This window comes from Saimiri boliviensis, chromosome 20 (genome assembly GCF_048565385.1).
Source record: "Saimiri boliviensis isolate mSaiBol1 chromosome 20, mSaiBol1.pri, whole genome shotgun sequence".
Taxonomy (NCBI): domain Eukaryota; kingdom Metazoa; phylum Chordata; class Mammalia; order Primates; family Cebidae; genus Saimiri; species Saimiri boliviensis.
Window position 1 is genome coordinate 28,099,176 of NC_133468.1, and position 9,667 is coordinate 28,108,842.

General features: G+C 46.1%; 1 protein-coding gene across 6 annotated transcripts in view; it reads right to left on the reverse strand.

The window, feature by feature from the left end:
* RNF216 (ring finger protein 216) overlaps window positions 1-9,464 on the reverse strand; it is a 167,597-nt gene extending 158,133 nt beyond the window's left edge. For 2 of the 6 annotated variants that reach the window (XM_010344822.3, XM_003934252.4), the window contains exon 1: window positions 9,312-9,454. The gene's annotated coding sequence lies outside the window, so the exon portion shown is untranslated. Of the gene's footprint in view, window positions 1-1,841; window positions 2,904-8,119; window positions 8,139-9,272 lie in introns of those variants that run through there. The other 4 variants (XM_010344821.3, XM_074390404.1, XM_074390406.1 and 1 more) reach the window with 4 other exon arrangements.
* Between the last annotated feature and the right edge of the window lie 203 nt (window positions 9,465-9,667).

A 9,667-nucleotide genomic window follows, 5' to 3' on the forward strand; every position in this document is an offset into this window, starting at 1 on the left:
GCTACTCGGGAGGCTGGAAAGGGATGAATGCTTGAGCTTAAGAGGCAGAAGTTGCAGTAAGCTGAGATCACACCACTGCGTTCCAGCCTGGGTGACAGAGTCAGACCCATCTCAAGAAAAAGAAAAAAAAAAGACTGAAAATCGGCTAGGCTCAGTGGCTCATGCTTGCAATCCTAGCACTTTGGGAGGCTAAAGTGGGCGATCAGTTGAGGTCAGGAGTTTCAGACCAGCCTGGCCAACATGGTGAAAACCTGTCTCTACTAGAAATGCAAAAATTAACCAGGCTTTGTGGTGAGCGCTAGTAGTTGGGAGGCTGAGGCAGAGGAATCACTTGAACCCAGGAGGCGGAGGTTGCAGTGAGCCAAGATAGCACCATTGTACTCCAACCTAGGTGACAGAGTGAGACTCATCTCAAAAAAAAGAAAAAGAAAAAGAAAAAGGAAAAAAGCCAGGCACAGTGGTTCAAGCCTGTAATCCCAACATTTTGGGAGGCTGAAGCGGGTAGATCTTGAGGTCAGGAGTTTGAGACCAGCCTGGCCAACATTGTGAAACCCCGCCTCTACTAAAAATACAAAAATTAGCTGGGCGTGGTGGTGGGTGCCTATAATCCCAGCTACTCAGAAGGCTAAAGCAGGAGAATCTCTTGAACCTGGGAGGCGCATGTTGCAGCGAGCCCAGACTGCACCACTGCACTCCAGCCTGAACGACAGAGCAAGATTCCCCACTCCCACACCTCAAAAAAAAAAAAAAAAAAGAAGAAGACTCAATATCGGCTGGGCCTGGTGGTTGACGCCTATAATCCCAGCACTTTGGGAGGCCAAGGCAAACAGATTGCTTAAGCACAGAAGTTTGAGACCAGCGAGGCCCTATCTCTATAATTTAAAAAAAAAAAAAGAAAAAAAAAGATTACTGGGAGGAATTAAATACCAAATAAATGTATTGACATACCATATTCATGGGTTGGACAGCTCTATTTTGTAAAGATGGCCATTCACTGTAAACTGATGTGTAGATTTAATACAACCTTCATCAGGTTTTAAAAATATATACTAAATGACTTTAGAATTTACAGAAAAACAGCCAAGAATAACCAAAGCATTCATAAAGAAAAACAAAAGAAAGATTTATACTAGCAGATATTGTATTAAGTTACAGTAATTAAGACAATGTTCTACTAACAAAAGAAGGGAAAAACAGACCAATGGAACAGATTAGATTCTCCCCTCGCCACCCCCTGCCCCCAACGGAGTGTTGCTCTGTTGCTCAGGCTGGAGAGCAGTGGCACCATCTCAGCTCACTGCAACCTCCACCTCCCAGGTTCAAGCAATTCACCTGCCTCAGCCTCCCAAGTAGCTGGGATTACAGGCATGCACCACCACGCCCAGCTAATTTTTGTATTCTTGCAGAGATGGGGTTTCATGATGTTGGCCAGGCTGGTCTCAAATTTTTGACCTCATGATCTGGCACCTCGGCCTCGCAAAGTGCTGGGATTACAGGCGTGAGCCACCCCTCCCGGCCCCAGATTCATTGTTATATGAATGTTTATGACAAAAATAGCATTGCAGAACAGTGAAAACATGAACTTTTACTATATGATGCTGTACTCAAAAGCCACATATGGGGTGAGAGTGGGGGTAACAACCCCTTCCTCATGCTTTATACAAAAATCATTTTAGATGAACTGCAGATTTAAATGGAAAGGTAAAATAAGTTTCTAAAAGATAACACAAAATCTCCACAGCCTTAAGGGTGCAAAAGATACCCTAAACAGGACATAAACAGTACTACCCATAAAAGAAAAGACCGAGACCTATACATTAAAATTAAGCATGTCTACTCACCAAATTAATTAAGAGTAAAAAGGCAAGCCACCAGGAAAAAATATAAAAACTCTTAACATGTCGATTGAAAAGAAAAAAATCCAGGTCAGGCATGGTGGTTCGCGCCTGTAATCTCAGCACTTCTGGAGGCCAAGGCGGGCAGATCACCTGAGGTCAGGAGTTTAAGACCAGCCTAGCCAATATGGCGAAACGCCGTCTCTACTCAAAATACAAAAAATTATCCAGGTGTGGTGGTGGATACCTGTAAACCCAGCTACTCAGGAGGCTGTGGCAGGAGAATCACTTGAACCCAGGAGGTGGAGGCTACAGTGAGCGGAGATCATGCCACTGCACTCCAGCCTGAGCAACAGAGCGAGACTCTGAAAAAAAGAAATATCCCAGTGTAACTTTGGGTCTCTCATTTGAAACAATGATGTTATTTATAAGTAGCATGGTATTTTAAAAAAATAGGTCTGGTATCAAATTTGAACTGCATCTAATCAAATACTTTTTTCCTCCCAAATAAGATTTTTTTTTTTTTTGACCACCACTAGCTTCCTTCAATTTTACACTGGAAGTCAAAGGGAAATCTGACTTCCTTTACGCCAATTTAGTTGAAATGTCAGGCTTGTAGTTAAGCAAATTACTAGTAATGCTTTAAAAAAAATTCCTCATGAGTGGCACACCAGTGGCCCCAACCTGTGAAAAGAAAAGAAGTCCGATGATGGAATTTCTACTCTTGACTAAATGTAGGCCTCTGTAACAGGTCATTTAACTCAGTCCCTTCACCTGGGCTTCGGATCACATTGCTTATGTTTAAATCTTGATTTCACCATGTAGTCAATCAATGGCTCCAGATAAATTGTTTAATCTCTGGGGCCAATGTCCTCATTTGTAAAATGAGAATACAGTTGTTTTAAAATTAGTTTTGAGTAGGTAGAATGGTGCATGCCCATAGTCCCAGCTTTACTGTGTAAGCTGAGACAAAAAGAATCCTTTGAGCCCAGGAGTTCAAGGCTGCAGTGAGCTATGACAGCACCAATGCTCTCCAGCATGGGTGGCAGAGGAAAAACCTACCTCCAAAAAAATTCATTAATTTTAAAAAATAAAAACTTTAAAAATTAAATCAATTGAATTACATATGTAAAGTTTTAGCACAGTGCCTGACATATACTAAGTGTGACATTATTATGCTATGTTTATTAACTATTATTACCTGTGAAACAGAAAAATGGAAATAGCTATTCTTATAACACTGTTGAAAAACAAGAGAAGCCACTTTGTTTATGGTAAATGCCATTAAGAGTGAAAAAAAAAACCCAAAAAACTTTATTTTCCCATTCCAAGTTACTTTTCGTTTTTTGAGATGGAGTTTTGCTCTTGTTGCCCAGGCTGGAGTGCAACGGTGCAATCTCAGTTCACTCCAACTTCCACCTTCAGAGTTCAAGCGATTCTCCTGTCTCATCCTCCTGAATAGCTAGGATTACAGGCATGTTGCCACCACGCCTGGATAACTTTGTATTTTTAGTAGAGATGGGGTTTCACCATGTTGGTCAGGCTGGTCTCAAACTCCTGACCTCAGGTGATCCAACCGCCTTGGCCACAAAGTGCTGAGATTATAGGCATAAGCCATCGTGCTTGGCCTCTTTTCTTTTTTATAGTTCTATTTCCAATGCCTAGCACAGTTGCTGAATGAGTGGCTCCAAAAACTACTTTCTCTGTCAAAGACTGGAGCTGTTATTCATCATAGTCACAGAACCAGAGTCAGGAAACATGGCCTAGGCAACAGCAGTAAGTTTATTAGGATTTTCTTCAGTTATCAAATATTGCCTGTTATAGAAAATATGGAAAACAAAGGAAGTCAGGAAGAAAAGAGAATCACTCATGGTTCTGTCACCCTGCTGTCTGGTTTTCAAAATTCCACCTTCACTTTCTCGTGACCAGAATGCTTGAGTCTATCTTTTACAAATCATTTTCTTCTCCTTCTTCTATTCATGTTGCTTCTCCATTTTTCCTAATGTATATGTTCCTAAACTACTACTGCATGATCCTGGGGCTCTGTAGTGCCCCTGGCTCTCCAGAATACTTCCTGTAAATATGCCTGCCACTTCTGCAACAGATTTGGGGGTCATTAAAGACTTACAAATTTAATGAGTTAATCCCTTTGACTTCTCAGCAAAAAGGGGGCAAAGCAGGCCAGGCGTGATGGCTAACATCTATAATCCCAGCACTTTGGGAGGACTTGGCAGGTGGATCACAAGGTCAGGAGTTCGAGACGTGGTGAAACCCCATCTCTACTAAAAATACAAAAAATTAGCTGGGTGTGGTGGTGGGTGCCTGTAATCCCAGCTACTTGGGAGGGTGAAGCAGGAGAATCACTTGAACCCGGGAGGTGGAGGTTGCAGTGAGCCAAGATTGCATCAGTGCACTCCAGCCTGGGTGACAGAATAAGACTTCGTCTCAAAGAAAAAAAAAAAAAAAATTTACAGTCAGCTCTTCATATCCAGATCTGAAACTTGTGGACAGGGAGGGCAGACTGTACTATACCATTTTATATAACAAGAATTTGTTATGCAGCAGAGGGAATACATACAAAGAAACTCTCACATGGATTTTGTCTCAGAGAACTCAGAGTCCCATCAATGAGAGAATAAAGTCACTAGTGCAATAAAGAGACTATATGGGAAGGGCAGGTAGTTCAGTGAAGGTGTAGCAGGAATAGCCATATGAAGAAGTGAGAGTTGTGCCAGATCTGGGCTTATCCTTTAAAAGCACAGCAGCCCGACTCTACAAAAAAAAAAAAAAAAATATATATATATATAAATATTAGCTTGGCATAGTGGCACATGCCGGTAATCCCAGTTACTCTGGAGGCTGAGGCACAAAAATGGCTTGAACTCGGGAGGCAGAGGTTGCAGTGAGCTGATATCATGCCACTGGGGAAAAAAAAAAAAAAAAAAAAAGGCTGTGCGCAGTGGTTCACACCTGTAATCCCAGTATTTTGGGAGGCTGAGGAGGGTGGATCGCTAGAGATCAGGAGTTTGAGAGCATCCCGACTAACATGGAGAAACCCCATCTCTACTAAAAATACAAAATTAGCCTCGTGTGGTGGTGCACGTCTGTAATCCCAGCTACTGGGGAGGCCAAAGCAGGAGAATCGTTTGAACCCGGGAGGTGAATGTTGTGGTGAGCTGAGATTGTGCCACTGCACTATAGCCTGGGAAACGAGTGAAATGCCATCTCAAAAAAAAAAAAAAAAAAAAAAAAAAGGCATAGTAGCTTTAACTGAAGGCTCCTGGAACCCAGACTCATCAGGTAAAAAGTGTGAATACCCTGCTGAGAGATCACACAGAAATCCCTGACACTACAAGCAGAGGGGAAGAGCCAGCTGAGCCCATCCTTTAAGCGGTCTTTGACGAGGCATGTGAATAAAGGAGGCATGTGAATGAAGGAAGCATTGTGGAAGTGGATCCTTCAGCACTAGCCACCTCTGCTGACAGCATGTGGACCAGAGAAAAATGGCCCAGGTTCTCCTGACTCATAAAAATGTAAGTTTTGGGGTGGTTTGTTATATATTGACAGATAACTGAAACAGAGCTCAGATTTTATTTTCTAGCCAATGGGAAGCAATGCAATGACAGCTGTGCTTTAGAAAAATCAACCTGGCTGCAATGTGTAAGATGGCCTGTAGGAGACAACTGGTGCCAGGAAACTCAGGAAAACGAGAGCCAACAGAACCTAGGGGGAGGAATAAAAATAAAAGACACTGACTGCAGAGTTAGAGTAAACGGGATTTGTGTATGTAATTGACCATCAGGGCAAGAAGAAAGGAATCAAAGTTGACCTAGATGCTGAGATCAGGTGACCACAGGATGGTGATGCTATTAAGGATGAACAAAGCAGATGCTGAGTTCAGAGAAAAAAAATTAAAACTGTATTAACTTTTATGTGGACAAAATAAGGTAAACTAACATCCATTATAACGGATATAATTATGCAAACAATTAGTCTAGAGTTTAAAAGCTCTAAGAAACCTATTATCGGTGTATTTTCACAATAGTAAAGATTTTAAATCAAAAATTAAATTCATAATCTTCAGTGGGCAGGCTAAATAGTTTAACATAAAACATCAAGATTTTCCTCAACTGTCCATTGAAAATTGGTTTAGAAACTAGGACAGGTAAGTACACCCTCATGTGTGGAGGGCAAAATCAATTTTTCAACGATCATTTTAGAACTGAATCTTCTGTGACCAAAGGACCTGCTTCTGCTTCTAGCTCAAGTACTGCCTTACAGGCTCCATCCCTTGACACATTTTCATATAGTATTATTTCTTTTAAACCACAAATCTCACCATGGTGGAACCGAAATCCTTACCACAGCCTACAAAATGCTACCATCACGGGACCCTGCTGATGTAGCTGACCTTACCTTATACCTTCCTTCCCCCCAGCCCCTGCATTCACTATTCAGTAGTAAGAATGGTTCAGCTCCTAGAACGTATCATGACATGCTCCTTCCTGCCAGTTCAGGCTCTTCCCTAGCTGACCTACTCTTCTTCACTGCCTCTTGGACCAAATTAACTAGATTCATCACTGGGTTCTTTGCTTTCTCCTCAGAGAAAAATTGTTCCTGACTATCCCCTAGATGTTCCTCCCCTGGTTCAATCATATAACCTACCTCATTTCTTCAAAGTACTAACAACAATTTCATATACTTCTTTAGGTAACTGTGTGCAATTTCCATCTCCTCTGCCAAAACTTAAGTTCCAAAAAGGCAGAACCAAAGTGTTACCTGATCCCAAAGCCCCAGGACATAGCACACTGGCTGGCACACAGTAGATGCTCTTCAACAAATATACTTTCTGAATAAATAGTACTCACAGGTATTGCAGGATAATCAGTGGCAATGAACTCTGGGTCCAAACTGAGGTCAAGTTACACACTGACCCTTACAAGTTTTGGGACTAGATATTTTTCAGCACCTCAGGCTTTTTTTTTTTTTTTTAATTATTATTTTTGAGATTGAGTCTCACTCTGTTGCAAAGGCTGGACTGCAGTGGCGATCTCGGCTCACTACAACCTCCGCCCACTGATTGAAGCGATTTTCCCCACCTCCACCTCCATGGTAGCTGGGATTACAGGCTCGAACCACCAGGCCTGGCTAATTTTTAATTTTTGTATTTTTAGTAGAGACGGGTTTCACCCCGTTGGCCAGGCTAGCATGGAACTCCCGACCTCAGGTGATCCACCCGCCTTGACCTCCCAAAGTGCTGGGATTAGAGGCGTGAGCCACTGCGCTTGGCCTTATTCATTTATCTTTTTTTGAGACGGATCTCGTCTGTCCTCACCCAAGCTGAAGAGCAGTCGCATGATCTCGGATCACTGCAACCTCCGCCTCCCCTCCTGGATTCATGCGATTCTCGTAATTCGGCCTCCTGAGTAGCTGGGATTACAGGCACGCACCATCACACCTGGCTAATTTTTGCATTTTTAGTAGAGATGGGCTTTCACCATGTTGGCCCGGATGGTCTTGAACTCCTGACCTCAGGTCATCCACCTGCCTTGGCCTCCCAAAGTACTGGGATGACAGGCATGAGCCACCACGGCTGTCTAGGTTCTATTATTTTTTAACAATAATGCAGATATAATGATGTCAGATATGACAATGAATTATGTCTCTAAAGATCTAGAATATAGTAATGTCTAGAATTTTATAAACACATTAAATATTAGCTCGTAGTAGAGTTAGCAAACAGCAGCTCTCTCAACGATCCTATTCATTAACTTTCAATCTGCCTCACCCATACCTAGCCCTTCTTTATCAGATTTCTCCACAGAGGATTCAGGGGTTCTCTTTTGTTAGCTCCTGCTACTCTTATCAGGGTAAAAATCTAAAGCCATGAATGAGGTTTACCAGGGGGTCCAAAATCTGGCCCAGACTCTCCAGACATTTCCTCAAATCCACAACTACTCCCCACATCCTAGGTGCAATAAATTATGAAATGCAAAACCCAAGGCAAAACCAGGCCATTTCTTAGTCTTATTCCTTAAGGCGAGCTGACTAAATTGATGTGTTTCATAAAATCTTCTCGGTCCTCTCTCCTTTTTCAGCGGGCAAAGAATGTTCTGGCAGAACGTGGTGGCTCAAGCCCATAATTCTCGCACTTTGAGAGACTGAGGATCACTTAAACCCACCAGCAGGGCAGCTCCCCCCAACCCCCCACCCCAAAAATTAGCCGGGCACGGTGGCGCGTGCCAGCAGTCCCAGTTACTAGGAAGGCTGAAGTTGCAGAATACCTGATCCTGGAAGGCAGACGTTGCAGTGAGCTGAGATGGCGCCACTGGACTCCAACCTGGGCGACAGAGCGAGACTCTGTCTCAAAATACAAAACAAAACAAAGCAAAAAAAAAAAAAAAAAAAGTTCTGGTCGAGCGCGGTAGCTCACATCTGTAATCTCAGCATTTTGGGAGGCTGAGCCGGAAGATCACTTGATTTCGAGACCCGCCTGGCCAACGTGGTTAAACCCTGCCTCTAGGAAAGATACAAAAATTAGCCGGATGTGGTGGCGAGCGCCTGTAGTCCCTGCTACCAGGGAGGCTGAGGCAGGAGAATCGCTCGAACCCGGGAAGCAGAGGTTGCGGTGAACCGAGATCGCAACACAGCACTCCACCATGGGAGAAAGAGCAAGACTGTCTCAAAAAAAGAAAAAATAACAATAAAAGAAAAAGAAAACGAGAAAAAAGAACGTTCTGTCGGCACGATCAAAGTACCTAAGACAACTGCTACCTAGGCCCTTCGGCATTCACAGCCCAGGCGGATGTGTCAGAAATTTCTGCAACCCGCACGCCGCGCACGCGCCGGGATTGGCTGCAAGTAGCCCAAAGTCTTGGATCCCCGTTCCACCGGGACGCGGGCCGCCACGCGGAAACAGCAGCCTCGCTTCCTGCCCAGCGCCCGGGCACCCGAGCCGGGCAACCCCCAGCGCCCCGCAGAAGGGTCTGACGCACTTGCGGTGCCCTCGCCAGTGCCAAGTGACAGTCACCAACTTTCGCGGAATAACACCCGCTCCAAATATGAGGGGATAAGTGGAAAACCGCCGCCCGCCGGGGCTGGGGTTCACAGGCACGGGCCGCCTCCGCGGCGGCCTCGGGCCCCGGGGAGGAAAGCGCGGTCTCCCGGGCTGTCGCCCTCGCGCAGCGGTCCTGACGGGCCGGCCCGCGAAACTTCGCGAAGTGGCGGGAGGAGGTCGCCCGGCCTCCCAGCGGCTTTGTCGCTCCCGCCTCGCCACTACACGGGGCTCGGAGACGCCCAGCCCAGTCCCCGGGCCCGATCCTGCCCGGGCGTCGGCCCGCGCCCCTCAGCTCCGCGGCCCTCACGGCCCGCGCCCCCGCCCCCACCCCCGGGGCTCCACAGAGGCGCCCAGCGGAGAGGCCGCCTCGCTTCACAAACCTGCCCAGGAGCCCGAACGCGCCCGCGGCCGACACTCACTCGCCACTCAACTCCCCGGCTAGCCAGGCGGGCTCGGCGGCCTTTGCTGCCGCGCCACTTACTCCTCAGAAGCTGCAGCTGTGAGCTCCGTCGCCGCCGCTGAGGCAGCCGCTGCACTCCTTCCGGCCCTGCCGCGGCGTCACCTCGCGCCTGCGCACAGCGCCCCCTCCCGACTAAGGACAGGAAGAACCATAGAGGCACGCCGGGTGCTGGGGAGGAGGGACCCGGGGGCTCACCATAGAGAGGTGATACGCATCCGGGCTCTCCGCCTGCGGAGACTTGACTCCCCCACGAGGCGGGAGGACGAAAGGAACAGAGACCCCCATCCCCGACCCCACAAGGAGCCGCCACCTCCC